Here is a 17,220-nt window from a genome sequence, read left to right as displayed (position 1 = left end):
TGAGTTTAAGTTCAATAGCTGTTAAGAGACCAAAGTTTTGAACTGAAGCTGCTTAGTTAACGTCTTCAGTATGACCCTAATTGCAGTAGTCATCTAGTCATCCAGAGTTTATCTAGGCAAGCAGGGATTTTGGCCGCACACAAACTAATCTGTGAAAAGTTTTTGTCAGCCAGGTAAGAAGGCTCCCTTTGGTGATCCTAGAGAAGAAACTAAATAGCTTTTAAGGAGGGATGTGTCCCCATCTCTCCTTTGCTAGGTGATCTGATTAGCAGTAGTAAAAGTTCAGATCTCCAGTCAAGGCAAAATAAAACTAAGCTGCTCAAAAATGGAAATCTCATCTCACAGGGAATTCTGATACTTGCACACCTGTTCCCCAACTGGAGCACAAAGACTAAGTACGTATTAATGATCAGTAGATTACTGAGCAATGGCTGAAAGTTTTCAAATTGCAATGTGGAAAGTACATTTTTTGGTTTGAGATGCTTTTGTGTCATTTTGCAGTGTAAAATTTCCCTCAACCTATACAAAAAATTGTAACAGCAGTTTCTATAATTCCCCTTTTTTTTTTTTTTTTTAAAGAGGCTGATTCTGTGCCCTTCTGCCTCCCTTTTGTACCATTCCAGTTGCTATACATAACAGACATGCAATTTCTCCAGCAACCAGAAATGTTTCTAGCACCCTGAAGAAGAGTGACACTACTGGACAATTGCATTCATGTCAGGTGCCTGTTACGATTCGAGCTGCTGACTGTGGTCTGTGAACCTGCTGCTTCTGATTGCTTCTTTCCCTCACACGCTCCTGTCTGTCTGTGCAGCCACACAGTAAACCAGATCAAGATTCAGCCAGGTTCGTGCTTCTTGTTAGCTTCAGTTAGTACGTGTTTCTGTGGAGGCATATGGGGATTATTGCTGTGTGTTAAATTAAGCTTCGTTCTTGAGGATTTTGGATGCTGCATTGGTGGATGGTGAAATTCAGTGCTACAGTTCCCTTCTGGATCCAAGTGTCTCTGGATGCCAGTGCAAGCAGGTGTCACCTGTTGAGTTGGGATCTGAACCCTCCCCGAGTGCGATTTAGATGTATGTGAGCATCTACATGCGTGTGATGATTGCAGGGGAGGGAGATCCCCCTGAATTTATATAGCATTTTGTGTAGGTAGAGTTGAAGGAAGTATGTATTGGCTAGCGTACCTCTCAGTTCAGATTTGAGGACGAGAGCTTTGTAGACTTAGGCCCAGGATCTTGGAAGGCCCACAGTAAGTTATTCTGTATCAATACCATGACCTGGTCAGTGTTCTTGTTTGATCTGTCTCTTTACATAGATTTTATAATACACTAAAGTGACTTTTATCATTGAAAGGGCCTATGGAAAAACTAAACATAGTTGGTGTAAATATTTTTAAATAAAATAAAATCTAGGGAATAGTTAAAGTTAAGTTGTGCAAAGCTTGGACATTTTAAAGAGAGGTATGATTCTTTTGATGAATAGGAAATGTGTTAGGAAATTCTGATTAATTATTAATCTATTGAAAAAGGAACTAGAAATATTAATATTTCATACCACAGAGATATATTTATATAAAATCATTTTGTAGTTGGTTAGTTAGCTGGTTAGAGTACAGCTTCACACAATCTGCAGAAACGAGCGAATCTTCCTTTATCTCAAATATAATTAGCCATTTAAATGTCTTGGGTCAATTTATTAACACTTTATTCATCGGGGTGTAACTTTTATTAGGCTTTATTGCTATCAGAAATTATATCCTACACAAATACAATAGAGATTTAAATGTTCTGTAGAATGAGCCAATGCTTCCTGACTTTATTGCACAGTATTGTAATGAACCTTGACCAGCTGTAGATTTGATAAGTGTAAAATATTACTGCTTGCTGCTAATTTTGTTCCTTTTTAATGACTGATAATCCATGTCGATTTAGTGTGATAGTCACAATCCAATACTGTTTTCCTGCTGTAAATGTGATTGTAACAGGAGCTATTAAGTGTGTCTGCATAATAAAATTAGTCAGGGAAGGTCTGTATATTGTTTCCAGGTCTTTGGATTTTCATTATGGTAGTGGAACTTGTTAGACTGTAAAGCTTGATGGTTGCCAGCTCAGATGAGCTTTTTGCTACTTCACTGCCAAGCAAGGGGGTAATGATGCTGCACTAAGAAGTCTGTTCTTACTGTTCTGGAAAATTCATCATATATAAACATAGGGTATAATTTTGGGGAGAGTGTGGAAAGTGCCATAGGTGAAGAAGGGGAGGAAACTCATCTGCACAACAAAGTATTACAACTCCGTGACTTTAAAGAAGCAAACTTGGCAGTTGTATGTCTAAATGGAAAAGGCAGTTTCCACATCTGGCAGTAATCCTGCAACACTGATAAATCAAACGTTCATGCTCTCCAGCATGCCAAAGCGTAGGGAAGGATTCTAGTGAGGAAACTTGGGCAGCAGCCTCTCTTCCTTTATCATTCTGTCCAGCAGCATGCGCAAAGCCACCTTTAGAAAATGAATTGTTGTGTCAGAGTAATGCTAGGAAACACATACTTCCTTACAGACATGCTTTTGGTCTCATTTGATCTTGTCTAATTTGAAGCCTTCTCTCTCTTTGGTTTTCAGGCCTCTGGGTTTGAAGTGGAAACATATTTATAGGCGTTGATGAGCATTCCCACTCTGAGAATGATCAAAAAGCATTTTCTGTAACTTAATGTAATTTTCTGGAGGTCCTGTCTTTTTTTTTTTTTTCTTTTTTTCTTTTTGAACTGAATAGTTATGTGACATCTCCTGATGTCTTGGCAGAACAGGTAACTTGAAACTGCCCATATCTGGGTAGTGATTCAAAAGAAACTATCCTGCAGTAGAGCAGATATCTTATTGTGTGAATTGCTCTTATTTAATTTATTTTACTGTACAGGCAGAGTCAAAGAAACCCATCTCATTTGATAAAGGCTGGAAGAACCTTTGTTGCTAGATTTCTAGAAAAGTCAAAAGTTATGCATTGGCTTTCCCTAGAGTTATTTCCAGGAATCCAGTATTTTATTTCCAGATCCAGTAGCTCCGGCAGTCAAAGGAGTTTCTGCGTTGATGGCTCAATCCCCCCAGCCAGCACTACTTGAATCATGTTTAGCGCAACGGTTTTGGAGAATTCTGGCTGGTTCAGGGTTGCTTTGTGCCAGAGGACAAAACGCTGAGAGACTACTCGGCATGTACTGAGTATCTGAAATCTGGCCGACGTCAGTGGGAGGTTGAGAGGATACTCAGCGCATTGGCAAATTAGCGTATCTACCTGGAATCAGGGCTGTTTCATCAGCCTTCCTGGAGGACTCTGCGGGAGAAGTCCAGTAACTGGTTTCTTTATGCCTCTAGAGCAAAATGTCTTTTGGGTGGAGAGAAGACGTTGCCACCGCTCAAAGATATAAAGGAAGGGGACCTATTCACTTCACCAATTTATCATTCAAGCTATTGGAATAAGTTCCCAGTGCCCCTATCAATTCTTTGCCAGATGAAGATGTCCCATATAGATTTAACTCTGGCCTTTTGCTCTAACTCAGCAAGAACACTAATGCAAAAGGCATTCCTTGCAAATAAACACTGCACAGATACAAAGAAATACTGTGCAAAACCCAAGCCACGCCATGAACTTCAGAAAGATCAGATCCACAGATGTGCTGAGTGAAGTTTAAGAGGCAACTTAACAGATGTACAAAGCTGTAGATCAGAGGGGATATAAAACAGTTAAACTTGCTGAAAGGCACAATGTGTCACAATCTAACGATTACATGCATTCTGAGCCCGACAGAAGAGGGAACATACGCTCGGCTATGTGCTCTTGGCTGTAGGCATGCCAGGAAGATTATAAAAATGCCATGCTGTGATATGTTGCCCTCCTGCCTGAAAGGCTGCCATTAAGCTGCTTATTTACTGCACCTATTCAGGCAGCAGTGCAGTTCAGAGTGCTACCTGTCTTCTTGTTGGATAAATTAGTTGTGGATATCACAGGATTATTGCTGTCTATTGTTCAGTCTGGTGAAGGTGGGAAGAGATGAAAGACACTGATCTGACCTTGTAATGTTTTGTGTAAAATATGAGATACTTCTTCTTCCTAGTCAGTGTCACAGTTGACCTGGGTAGGACTGGTTGTGTTAGTTTGGAGATGAATTAAAAAGGCCAACATGCTAATGAAGGCAAAAATTTATCTCATATATATATATATATATATATATATGTATATATAGTTTAAAAAAGGGGAGAGAAAAGATGGAGGGGCAAAAGATATTGAGGTTTGAAGGAAAGTACATGTCACTTGAGATTTGTATTCTCTTTTTAGCTTTGTAAGTTAGTGCTGTTATTTGAAATGAAAGCTTCAAGAGTACACATAGAAAAGCTTAGCCACCCCTTCAACTCAAAACATTTTTTTAATAAATTGTTTTGCCCTCATGTGTTTCTGATATATGGAGCTGTGAACTATAAATTAGTGATAACAGAAATTGACAAGTACAGCACTAAAAAATAAACCAGGCAGCCCTACAGGCTTAATTATGAAGTGAGCAGGAAGATAGACACAGAAAATCCTGTTTCAAAATTTTACCTCACATAATATAAATAAAAGATTACATCTTCCACTGGTAGCCTGTAGATCAAAAGGATAATATGAAATGACTACCCTGGTATTTATTTTGCCTTTATTATGTGTATGGATAAACTATACATTTCTCATTTGTTACATCTTGTAGATATACACAGTTATAGATATTTAGATATGTATGTATTTATTAAATATATATTTATATACCTTTTATATTTTATTTATATTTATACATTTTTATATACTAGACTATCTGTAAGTACTTTTGCATTTTCGTATATTCATTGGAAATACATGCTTTTTTCATTGTTGAAATGTGAAAATATAAAAAAAAACCTTGAAAAGGTACTCAAATAGATAATATGGTAAAGTGAATATACATTAGGCAAGTAAAAACAGTAACTATTAATAGGAATTTCTTTTAGCATTCTGAAGACAGGGATATTTTAGATCATCACTAAGTATCAGACACTTCAATTATGACAACATTTATTGTTATCTTTTTACTATAGTCTAGTACCAGTTTCCTATTTAGACAATACCCAGAAGCTGTAAAGGCATCATAATTTAAATACATATGTCTTCACCTTCAGGGGCTGTGCATGCTGAGCTGATTATTTTCATTGCTGTTTTTAAAAGTTTCTACTTGTTAAGTTTGGATAAGGCATTCCAGAAGGATTTCTTTTTCCTAATGAACCTTTGCCAACTCAAGCCATTTTACATGGCTTGGATATAGCAGATCAGTGGCCGAAAGCTGACTCTTTAATGGTAGTAATCAAGAGCTATAATTTAGTTGAAAATTACATAAAGCATGCATAAAGACTCTGTCAGGCTATTTGAAGTGAAGATCTGAAATGTTCTGAATTTCCAGCTTCTTTTTTTTAATTACTGACAAAGAAAGAGGAGAAAATCTAGAAGAAGTGTGTGCAACTTTCTCCTTCCTTCCTTGAGGTACTTTTTGGATCATTTGTGAATGCTAGTATAAACATTGTGAGAATGATAAACAGTATTCAGCCAAAAAAATGTCCTGTCAGTTTTTTGACAGGAAAAGAGAAGGCTCACAGGAAGAGTCAATAAATAGTAGCACCTTTTAATAAGGGCTACGAAAAAGAAACCCCTCAGTATTTTAACTTGTTACATTTCAGAATGCATGGTGCCCTCAGTAATGGGGTTATCAGGAAAGTGTCAGGCTCTAATACACAGCATTGTTGTAATGAAATAATTTGGTTTCCGTATTTGTTTGACCACGATTTAGGACCCTTTAGTACAAAGCGTTACTTGCGGCAGTAGCCCTATTAACATGCGTGGGGATGATGGCTGGAGTTGAGCGTTTCTGATGTTGGCTTGCAGCACTGAGGCCTCTTGGAGTTGTATTTTAACTGGCATTTATTGTATTTGAATATAGTCAGTCATGATGGAAATTAACCTGATTCCTTAAAGTCTAAATCATTTTATAACATTATTAGCCCAGAATTTCCTTCCCGGTCCCTCCCTCTAACTCGCCCTCCACACACCCTTGTTGGTTTTACATTGAAATTGCGTTAATATTGCTTTGCAGAAATTAAAGGAATATGCCATATTCCTTTAGCTAACAGTCCTAAACTGGATTTAGTATAGAAGACACGTTATAAAATAGAGAATAGTCTTTAATTTGTTAATTTCTATTATGTTTGGAGTTAATCATCTTTCAGAAACTGTTGTAAACTTAATGTTACATCATTATGATAATGCATGAGAACCAGAAAAAGAAACGGAGCAGCAAAACTCAATCAACTGCTAATGTACAGCTAACACTTTTCCTTAAAATACTGACAATCTAGAGATAACACTAGCAGCTGTTATGTGCCAGCCTAGCCGGACTATGGTTCTTTTCCCTTTCAGAGTATAACAGGATTTCCTCTCTGCAGTATCTTTTGCTCACTTTCTCCTCTGATCTTTAGGAGAGGATGATGTGCAGCTACATCACAGCTGATCCCTGACTTGTATCTGTCTCTACAGTAATGGGACTCCACAACGAAGCTAGTAGCGTTCCCTAAAACAGCCACTCCACACCATGACTGCTTTGTGTGGACTGAAATAATCCTTGCTTGGTAAGTGTTTCTTATACACAAAATACTCTATACTTGATGCACCTGTGAAATCAGTTCATCTTGCTTTTATAGCTGTTCTAAGTAGAAGGCACCTAAGCAGTACAGTAAACCTCTAATGTAGTTCAGAATTCATAAAATGTGCTTATTTTAGTGACAAGATGTCAGAGCCTACTAAGTATCACCAGTTTTGCCAATCTAAACAGTGCATAAATAGATCTCTAGAATTCATGAGGTTCAACAGCAGTAGCACAGCTGCGTCTTGAGACACTAGGGTTTATGTTAGCTTTTATTTGAAACTATGAATACAAGGAGGTCATTAGGTTTAAATTTAAAAAAAAAAAAAGGAGAAAAGTAATAAAGAATGAGACATGCACTTACGTTAACTCTGGTGGAAGGACTAAATCACTGCTGTTGGAATTCATGATAATTACTGGGAAATCTGCCTTAAATGTATAATTAATCCTGAGCGTGTAAGTAGTCTGACTGATGTGAATTAAACTGCTCACACACTCATGTACTCACATGCTCAAAATTAGTCATGCACTTGGCTACCCCCATTGGGCCCGATGGGAATGCAAAGCTCTTCTGATAAGTCACCATGGGCTCAGGAGAATCATGCAGTTGAATTATGTTCAACCAGGGTTAAAGAGGGATGGAAATATGCTTTTGTGCCCAGAGAAATTTATCCAGATGTCATTTGTAAGAGCAGGAACAACCAACTCAAGGGAGCAAGCGTCGATGAGGTTTTGTCACACTGCAATTACTTGTGAAGCCAAACTACCGTAGGATGTTCATGGAGACCCAGGGTAGTTGGGCTAGGATGACTTTAAGACTGTTCATTCAAATTTAGAGAGGTCTTTGTGTTTGAAAGTGTTGCAGGGAAAATTAAGTAGGTTATGTAGATGAGAGTAGCAGTCATTGGGGGAGACTTCAAATCTTGCAGTACTAATAAGTACTGAAAGCCTGAAATATCAGCCAATTGCACATCCCAAGAACAAAGGAATGGCGGAGAGGGCAGAAGGTAGGAAAAATCCCAGAGACGTATAGACTAGAACAAAGTTAGCACTGGAACCTGTGAAAAGCTCAGGGTTAGAGGTGAGCAGGAGGGTTAAAAAGAACTGGCCAAAAGTGTCACAGCACTTTGCAACAAAGTTTATTATTACCATTGCTTTAACCTAATGCTTTTACCATTGCTAATAACTTGCAGGGACAGGCTCTAACACTGTTCAGTCGGTGTAACTGACTGAGAAAAAGGCTTTCTGGAAGAAGAGTATAACTGAGAACTTGGAGGGTAGAATGTTGATCAGAAAATTAAAACCTGATTAAGAAAATTGGAATTCAGTGTGGGTTTGATATGTGATAATCCTACAACGTTTTGTGCCTAATTCTACTAGCACTAACATTGCTAATTAAAACATAAATGCATTGCTTTGTTACTGCATTTGACAGCTAGGCCTGGGGAATGTTTTTGTGTTAATTATATACTGTAGTAGCCTTTATTTTCTATACAAATCTGTTCTGTGTCTTTTGTGATGTAAAAACATATGTGCACGCTGATCTTCAGTTAAATCAGTGGTTACTGCTTCAGAAAGCATGTTATTCTGGTTGAACAGTCAGTAGTTCTGATAAATGACTAAACCACTGCAATTTAATGTTCACTTTAAAAATAACCAAAAATTGCAGTGATACCAAGCTGAAGAATATTAACAGATCAGGCTTCTTCTGAAGAGAAGCCCATACGAGGCTTTGCCATACAGACCATCTTTCTCCAGAGTATAGCACACTTCAGTGAGGTAGTGTGTATATATAGCATTTTAAAATTCACTTCTTTTTAGCTGCAGCTGTTCAGAGGATGAGTCTGAGTCTGTGAGACCTCAGCAAAAGACACTTAGAATATTTAGATTCTACAGAATACTGGAGCTGGTTGCAGTTATTTAAGATAGCTTTATTTTATCCTGCTTTGTGTTAACCTGGATTTGGCATTCTGTTCTGGATTACGTGGGCCATAAGAATTTTTTTGAATCTTTGGAACTTTGAAAATGCAAAATTTTGGAACAAAAATATTTGCTAAGATTGAAAAGTTTTGTGACTTCTCCCACAGTACCCAGCAGGTGGCAAATGGTGCCCAGGAGAGTGGTTTGGTAGCCAGCATCTTGTGCAGCTCTAGTCCAAATCCACAAAAGCATAGTAGCAAAATATCTGGCTTTCACAGTCTTTCTGGCACCTGAACCATTCAGGACTGCTAAAGTGTTAAGGAGCTGGTGGCCTTTGGAAAACTTCCAGTAGGCTTGGCATCAGGACTCAAAAGAAATGCACTAAAATCCTGCTCCCAGTTGCACAGTATGTGCACTGATACTGCCATTCCAGCACAACTCAGAAAAAATAAGTGTGGTAGGATTTAGCTGTGGTTTTGAATTTAGGTTGTGTCAGGGAGCAGTGAGAGCAGGCTGCTCTGCATGGGGAGGTGAGCTGAGAGCCACAGGTGACAGCGAGGCAGGCAGGGGCTGTGACCTCGCCTACAAGGGGCAAGGTCCCACAGTGCCCAGGCAAGAAGAGCAGAGCGGGTCCGGCACCAGTAACCAGGGGCCGCCATGCAACAGTGGTGGTGGGCGAGTTGGTAGCAAGGAGGCAGCTGCAAGGTCGAGCCAGGAAGCCAAGTCAGCGAGGGACCTGGCTGAGCACTGCGTGCCTGCACATAGCGTAGGCAAGAGCTGAGGACAAGGGCCCGAGCCTAAACGCAGCTCCCAAATGAATGGGAGGAGGCACCTGACGAAGCTTCACACAGCTCTTTTCCCAGCAGTGAGCCCAGGCTGTGGCTGTGCCATATCCGAGCTGACTCTGGGAAGGAGGAGGAAGAGTTTGCAGAGCTGCTTGGTGCACCCAGGGCCCTGACAGGTTGTAGGTGACCTTTCAAATAAGTCCTTTTTGACTTGGCATATTGGGGAGAATCTCCCCATATCCTAGGGAGAATTAAAACAACTTGAAGGCACTTCTGTGAAATTCAAGTCACTGATGGGCTAAGTCAAAAATACAGGATGAACCTGGGTGCTTAGTAGTATAAAGTGTTTAGAAAATTGCCCTCTCACCTGTCCTAGGCTTGCATTGTTAGACTTTAAACCCTCCTCCATAGAGTGCAGCATGTTGTGACCCCCTTTTGGAGCTGAGCAGATTTGGAAGATGCTCACTGCCAGCCAATGTAAGCTGTGTGGGAACAGGTGATGCAGAAGGTACTAGAGCAAATGCTTTTTGGATGCCAAATCATGCAGCCAATGCAGAAGCAGTTATGAACTTCAGTGTTGGTGCTTGGTAGCCAGTGTGACACACGTTGCAATTCAGAAACTGTTAGAGGTAGGACCTGACCTGTACAACTGCATGCTTTCTTACCAGTAGGGTGAAGGCTAATCCTGTAAAGATGTCTCCTGACCTCTGCATTACCAGGAGGATGGCTGAGGCATGTTTACTATCTCCTGCTAGCTGCTAAGACCCTTCAGCTTCTACCAAAATCATCAGCCTCAGTCCAAAACCAATGGCATCAAGTCAGAGTCACTTGTAATCATGTGCAGTCCTGATCTGCGTGAGAACGTTTCTGCATTAAGGATTTCCCCAACTAATGTGAAAAAAAAATTAGTTTAAAAAATAATTCTTAAAACGTTTTCGAAGATTAATGTTAAAGCATAATTCTTAAACAGTCTCATTTTAACGTGATTTTTCTTTCATTAATCCAGTTGATTGATGTACAAGTCTTGTCAACTAAGACACTTTGAGAACTCCACCTTTGTGAAAACTGCAGAATTGGGCATGCTATTATCACAAATAATGCAGTGGCTTTTTCAAACCTGTTATATAACCTTTATAGAAAGAAAAATGGTAATAGGAGGTCAGCTTGGCTCCAGCCTAGTGACACTTTGTCAATATTGTATTGGCAATTCAGTTACAGTGAAAAACAGGGGCACTATGTATCTGTTAGGAGTTAGAAAATACACTGCTTATTATGTTACATGCCACCAATCAGCGTAGTGAGTAAACTCAAGCTCTGGCTGTCTGGTGTAATATCTCTCAAAAGCCCCTAATGTCTCTCTTGCTTAATATTTTAAATGTGATTCAAATGAAATTAACAGTAAATTAAAACTATTAGGTTTTTTAAAATATGAAATAATTTAGTAGAACATTAAAACATTTTTAAAACTCATGTTGTTTTAATTGTAATTATGATAATTAAAATGACACAATGATGATTAAAAAGATGAATGTATAGAAAAGTGTTGGTGCAGGAAAGCCATAACTAATGAATGTGTTTAGCATTTTGAATTTAGCTCAAATTGGAGATTATTAACATAATTTAAGATAACTTCTTTAGGAAGGGATTTGTTGGTGATAATGCTACAGATGAAATTCATTTATAACAGTTAGTTTCTTTGATGAAATGCTCCTCTTTGTGTTTGCAATATACTTGCAAACAAAACGTATTTTGTGTTTTATCTTATTCAGCGTGCTGCAGCATTGAACCATGTCTTTCACATTCTCAGTATTTGGTTTGCTATGTAAATTCAAAGTTTGAAAAGATGTGTTGCCAAGTCATCTGTGCGATCAGCCCCACTCTCCAGTAAGACTCCTTTCTGATCAGCTTTGTAGCATGAATATCTAGGCTGAGTGATTTAAAATTCATCCTAGCCAGAACGTACTACTATTCTGGGACTTATAAAATGTCCTTTAAAAGTTCACTGGTTGAATGGTCTCTGTTAAGTGACATCCTCCATTAGACAACAGCATAATCACATCACATGTCAAGTGCTTGCACTGGGAAACAGAGTTTTTTTAACATAGGACCAGGTTCAGGTCAACGTTTCGGTGAAAGAAGGGAAGATGAGCCTTACAGGAGCGAAACAACTGTGAAGATGGTCTTTCCTTTCTATAAACCCTGGGCCCCCTGTCATCAAACATGCTATTTTTCTTAGATAGAGCCTAAAAGTTTTGACCCTGGCTATTGGCTAATTTGAGGTCTAGTGAAGTTGATCAAGTGCGTACATCTGGGGGAAGAAAAACAAAAAAAAAAAAAGGGGGGGGAGGGAGGGGAGCTGAAAAGAGGTAATGTTTCAGGAAAAAATTGGTAAGGGATTACTGAACAGGAGGAACTTCAATTAAGTCAGGATATTTAATCCCTAGATTGCATACTGTTATAGGCTGTCATATACTATTATCCTGTCCTCTAGATATGAGCACAGCTAGTTGAGATAGCTTTAAATATGTCTCCAAATACTTAAGGAGATCTTATGTTATATAGGTACACTCTGAAACTTCATGGTGCCTTTTGGTGTCCTGCATGTTGGGCTGCTGACTTTGCATACAGTTTTTTAGACAATTTAGCCTACCAGAAGCAAACAAAACCTTAGAGCTTAGCCCTGGATTTTTGTGCCTGTCCAGTATGGCGGGTGGAAACTGGAGCCTTCTGCATTGCCGTGCGGGGTAACGGCCTCCGGAACTAGCAAGCTTTGTTATTCAGGTGTGCTTAGATGAGCTACAGTCCTATTTCTTGAACTGCAATGTTGACGTTCCCTGAGGGAGATGAAGTTCACCAAGACTCAGGGGTAACAGGCCTTGTCAGGGAATTATGTGTAGTGTTTCAGAACCTGGAAAAACAAATTGGCAGGGAGGTTGTTGAAAATCAGGACCCTTTCATCACCTCTGCTCCTGGAAAATATTCACCCAGTCGGTCTGAATGAAAAACTTATCTGAGACTGTAATAGCCAAAAGCTGTCAGTCAGTCTGTTCAGAATACTGAGGTCTTTGGACACTCTCACCATTTTGCCTAGTTCCCTGACACTAGTTTGCTTTGTAGCCTCAGAGAAGTCTGTTTATTCCTTCTAGTTTCTTAGCTATGGTGATAAATGCATAGCTTTTGCAGACTGTTTTGAAACCCTGAATGAACTACCTACATGTTAAGTACAGTGCACCATCCTTCCTTCCGAGGGAAAAAAAATTCTGGTTATTTGTATGCCACGTATACTTTGCATTTAAGTGTAAGTATCTAAGGAATAATGTCTTACTTGATCTTTATTTTAATTAACCACCAAATCTATGATGTTACTGCCAGTGAAATGTTTGCTTGTGCCAGCTGCACTTAAATATGTGTCTTAACATCAGTCACCCCTTCTTCCCTGCAGAACTTTTGTATAATGGTACTGTTAGGCCTTTGGTGTGATAGGAACTTAAAACAGAGGTGTCTAGAAGATAGATTATTTTGTACTCTGTAAATAACCAAGGAAAGTGGTAGTGGAGTTACTGACCAGATTTTGGAATACTGAAAGGTACATGGAGCTACCTGCAGATTAAGTGGTTGCCCTCAGAATGACTCCCTGGAGCTGCCAGGGAAGCAAGTATAGAATGGGAGAGGCAGCAGGACACCCAGGCAAGATCAGAATTGAAGAGGTGGGAGTAGAAAGCAAGGGAGGGATGGTCTTTACAGGTATTAGGTCTAGGAAGTTTTTTGGTTATGTTGATCAGTTAGCATTCTTCCTCTGTCAGACCAGTCACTCTTCGTCATCATATGGGCACATATGCTAAAACAAGAAGAGAGCTTGATTGATTTTTACCTAGTCTTCCACAATTTTCCTTTAGGATTCAGTGGAAGTTGGTCAAATGGGGACCAGAACTAAACTCATGAAATAGAGAGGTTGTTACTTCTGAGTTTTAGCTGTAGGGAAATTAAAAGAACATAAAATTTGCTGTTAGGGTCAGGGAAGACTTTCTGAGTGAGCTCTTGTGGGTCAGGACTTTGAATATCCAGGCATCTCTGGGGCTGGTGCATTTGATATTGTCATATCCTGTGTTTACACTCGTCAGCCAGCATAGCTTTCCATTGTATTCAAATTCTTGTGTGGCAAGTCATGACCTGTCCTTTAGAGTTTACCTAGCCTAATGCTGCTCTGTGATTGAACAGCAGGCCTGCAGATGTTTTTTAGGTGAGACTGTGACTATATGCATGGGCAGCAGCTATCTACTGTGAGTGTCTATTCAGAAGTGCTCTCCAGGCTACTTGACCTGGAAGTGAATATGAAAACTACCTTATCAGCGGAGAGGCAAGTGTTCTTGTGCTCTGAAGCTATCCATACTTCCCTGAACATGTCCGTAATTGGTATTCAATCTTAAAAAATGTCTTTCATTAAAAATATAATTTGACGAACTGGGTAATTGACTTGCATTTGATTAAGGCAGATTCTATTGGATTAACATGATTAATAGATAAAATTATAATCAAACAGCAAGCAGTACAAAAGGTGACTTAAGTCATGGATCATATTAGGATACTATATTTAAAAAAAGATTGATACTCTAAGAATATTCATTTCACAGTGGGCAGCATACTGTTCCCTTACAGCCAGTGATGTAATTCAAATGAAGTCTGTAGTCAGAACTAGGGCTTGTTCCAAAGGCCTTGGAGGTTAATGAGTAGTTGTCTTCCCAAAGAAGTGTGTTTACGATAAAACTTTACACCTGCAATCAAAACATCTACTGTTTCCACACTGATAGCACTAAATTATTGTATTACTGTTAGAATAGCTAGCTCTGAACTCTGGAGGGAAAAAAAGCTTAACCATCTGTCTTACAATCCAAAAAAAAAGATAACCAAAGAAGAGCAGCTGTCTGCTAGGACTCGCTGTTATGTAACATTACAATATGATGTAGTGTTTCATTGTATATATCTGTTAGGAAAATAATGAAAATTGAAATTGTGTATGAAATTTGACACACCAATAGACTAGACACTGCATTATCTCAGAAATCCTCATTCAGAATAAAATAAAATTCCAGTATTAAAAATACTGTTTTTCTTTTAAGAGAACAAGTAGAGATCATAGGCAGAAACCTCACTTTAAGATAACTCTAAAGATGGATGAAACTATTAAAGCTGAAGTGTCCCAAACTGGCTGAATCTTCAAAATATACAAAGGACTGTATATTTTTGATTAGTACTTTATTCCAAAACAGTGACATTAGTGTTTCTCTAGCAGTTGCAGTACTCCTTAGTTGAAGTTAAAAATTCCTTCTCCGTGCTAACCATGGTGAATAAATTTGATTGGGTCCTTTTTAGGTGTGAGAAGCCAGTAGCATGGTCCATGTGTTGTGGACAAAAATAATCATTATGACTTCAAATGCATAAAGTCGCTCACTGGGTGGATTCTATAGGCAACTTGTCATATTCTGATGTTAGAATCTGATCTAAAGAGGATATTTTCTGTCAGCTGCTTTTGTGATTCAAAAGGATAGAACTGGTGGAAATAACTAAAACGAGAGTTAAATAATCTTCCTAGATTATCGATTCTGGTCTGTTAAATATAAGTTAGTATCTGCAAGTAGCAGGAGAATAGAAATGCTTTCCTGTCCTCAAATGACATTGAGGTCATGATAATTAAGAGATAGAAAAAGAATTTTGTGACCTCATATAAGCATAGGTCTGTTAATAATTTTGCCTGTGTGTTGCATCCACTGAGTCCTTAGGAAAAAAAAAAAACTGACTACCAAATTGAAGATTTTAGTGAGAATTGACCACGTATCTTTTACCATGGAATGCCAGACTATTGGCTGTTTCAAATTGAATTTGCAATTGAGATGCTTTCATTGAGGTATCTGTAAGATAAGAACAAATGGATGAATTAAAGGCTTTATAACAAGCTTTTATCTCAGGAGGATGCAAAATTATTATCTAAGACATCTTCAGCATTATTCCATGATTCAATAAAACAAAATCTTAAGATTTTTGCAAAACGTATTAAGCATCTCATCAAGTTCAAAGTACCCTAGGAAAATGGGAAGTTTCAAATTTCTAAAACAGAATAAAATTGGGATCTAGTTGCCTATGGATTCTATCCCATGACCCACTTAAAGCATTTAATATCATGATTATTTTAGACTAGTAAAATGGTAGATGATCGTGCTTGAGCAATGTGGAAAAGCTGTCACTGCAAGAGAGCTTTACACTGAATGGCTCATAGTATAGAGCCATTCGTGTAGACAGATAAAAATGTGTGTTGCCTAAAGGAGGATTTATCGTGCGCTAACTAAAAAGGAGTTCAAAAAGACCCCCAAACGGTTTCATGAGGCTTTCAGGAGACACCAAATGATATCACACTGAAATATGGCTGTCTGTAACACCCTGTATATTGTTCCACAAAGAAAAAAGTTATTCTATCAGTGACACAACATACCAGAAAATCTGCAGTACATTAGAAGTGACCATTATAACTTTTTGTGGAGATAACTTGGTCAAATCGCACAGGTCTCAATGCAAGAAAATATTCCCCCCAACCCCAATTCATTCCTCAAGTGCTGTGCTGAGGAGATAGGGACTTGCATATTTCTCTTAACTGAGGCCAAAGTAATTCCTAGCTTTTAATGGCTCCTGCCGCTGATAGACTGGATTTACATGTTGAGAGAATTTAGAAAAAGTGGCATTATGGAAATGGTATAAATGGTGCTCCATTCCTTCAGTACAACTTCTGCTGACAGCAGTGCCTACTTTCAACATGTTGAGATTTAGAGTTTAAAAATTCCACAGAGAGGAGAATAGTTACAATAGTTTGGGTCATTCTTGCTTGGCTTTCCACATTGTGGCTCACTCTTGTATGATAGGAACATGTGCCAGCAATGCACCCTTGTGGCAAAGAAGGCCAGCGGACGGTATCCTGGGCTGCTTTAGGAAGAGCGTTGCCAGCAGGTTGAGGGAAGTGATCCTTCCCCTCTGCTCAGCCCTGGTGAGGCCACATCTGGAGTGTTGTGCCCAGGTCTGGGTTGCCAAGTACAAGAAAGACCTGCATTTACTGGAGAGAGTTCAGCAAAGGGCCACAAAGATGGTGAAGGGACTGGAGCATCTCATATGAGGAGATACTGTGAGAGATCTGGGACTGTTTAGCCTGGAGAAGAGAAGGCTCAAGGGATCTTATCAGTGTGTTTAAATATCTGATGGGAGGGCATCAAGAGGTCGGGGCTTGGACTCTTGTCGCTGGTGCCCACTGACAGGATGAGAGGCAATGAGCAAAAACTGAAATACAGGAAGTTCCAATTTAACATCAGAAAGCACTTCTTCACTGTAAGGGTGGTTGAACACTGGAACAGGTTGTCCAGAGAGATTGTGGAGTCTCTGTCCTTGGAGATGTTCAAAACCCAAATGGACATGGTCCTGGGGCAACTTGTCCTAGCTGGCCCTGCTTGAGCAGAGGGGTTGGACCCGATGATCTCCAGGAGATCCTTCCAACCCCAGCTATTCTGTGATTCTGTATTATGCTGCATGTTGCAAGAAAACCCATCTCACTTCACCTTGGTAGTTTCTTCTAAGCTTACTGAAACCTTTTCTTGGATTGCTGTAGGTGCTGGTGTATGATGTCTATATTTTAGTGCCAAAAGGTGATTAATTCTGTTGTACTTACAGTGTGTTTGTGAATAGCATTGGCATCAGTGATGGAAGGGCTGCAGCTGAATTATGTCTCTGTACTAGTACTATTAATTGATAAAAGTGAAGAAATTAATAAATTCAGCAGATCTATTTTTA

The 17,220-nt window shown here is 39.1% G+C and overlaps 1 long non-coding RNA gene across 3 annotated transcripts in view; it reads left to right on the top strand.

Annotated features, from left to right (window-relative positions):
- Positions 1 to 17,220, top strand: part of LOC104148338 (uncharacterized) — a 280,102-nt gene that overhangs the window by 236,080 nt on the left and 26,802 nt on the right. For 2 of the 3 annotated variants that reach the window (XR_011143617.1, XR_011143618.1), the window contains one exon: positions 6,586 to 6,677. This is a non-coding gene — a long non-coding RNA (uncharacterized lncRNA). Of the gene's footprint in view, positions 1 to 6,527; positions 6,678 to 17,220 lie in introns of all 3 variants that reach the window. The other variant, XR_011143616.1, reaches the window with a different exon arrangement.

Source organism: Struthio camelus, chromosome 12 (assembly GCF_040807025.1).
Source record: "Struthio camelus isolate bStrCam1 chromosome 12, bStrCam1.hap1, whole genome shotgun sequence".
Lineage (NCBI taxonomy): Eukaryota > Metazoa > Chordata > Aves > Struthioniformes > Struthionidae > Struthio > Struthio camelus.
The sequence above is the reverse complement of the archived record's forward strand: the minus strand, read 5'-3'. Positions and strand labels throughout refer to the sequence as shown.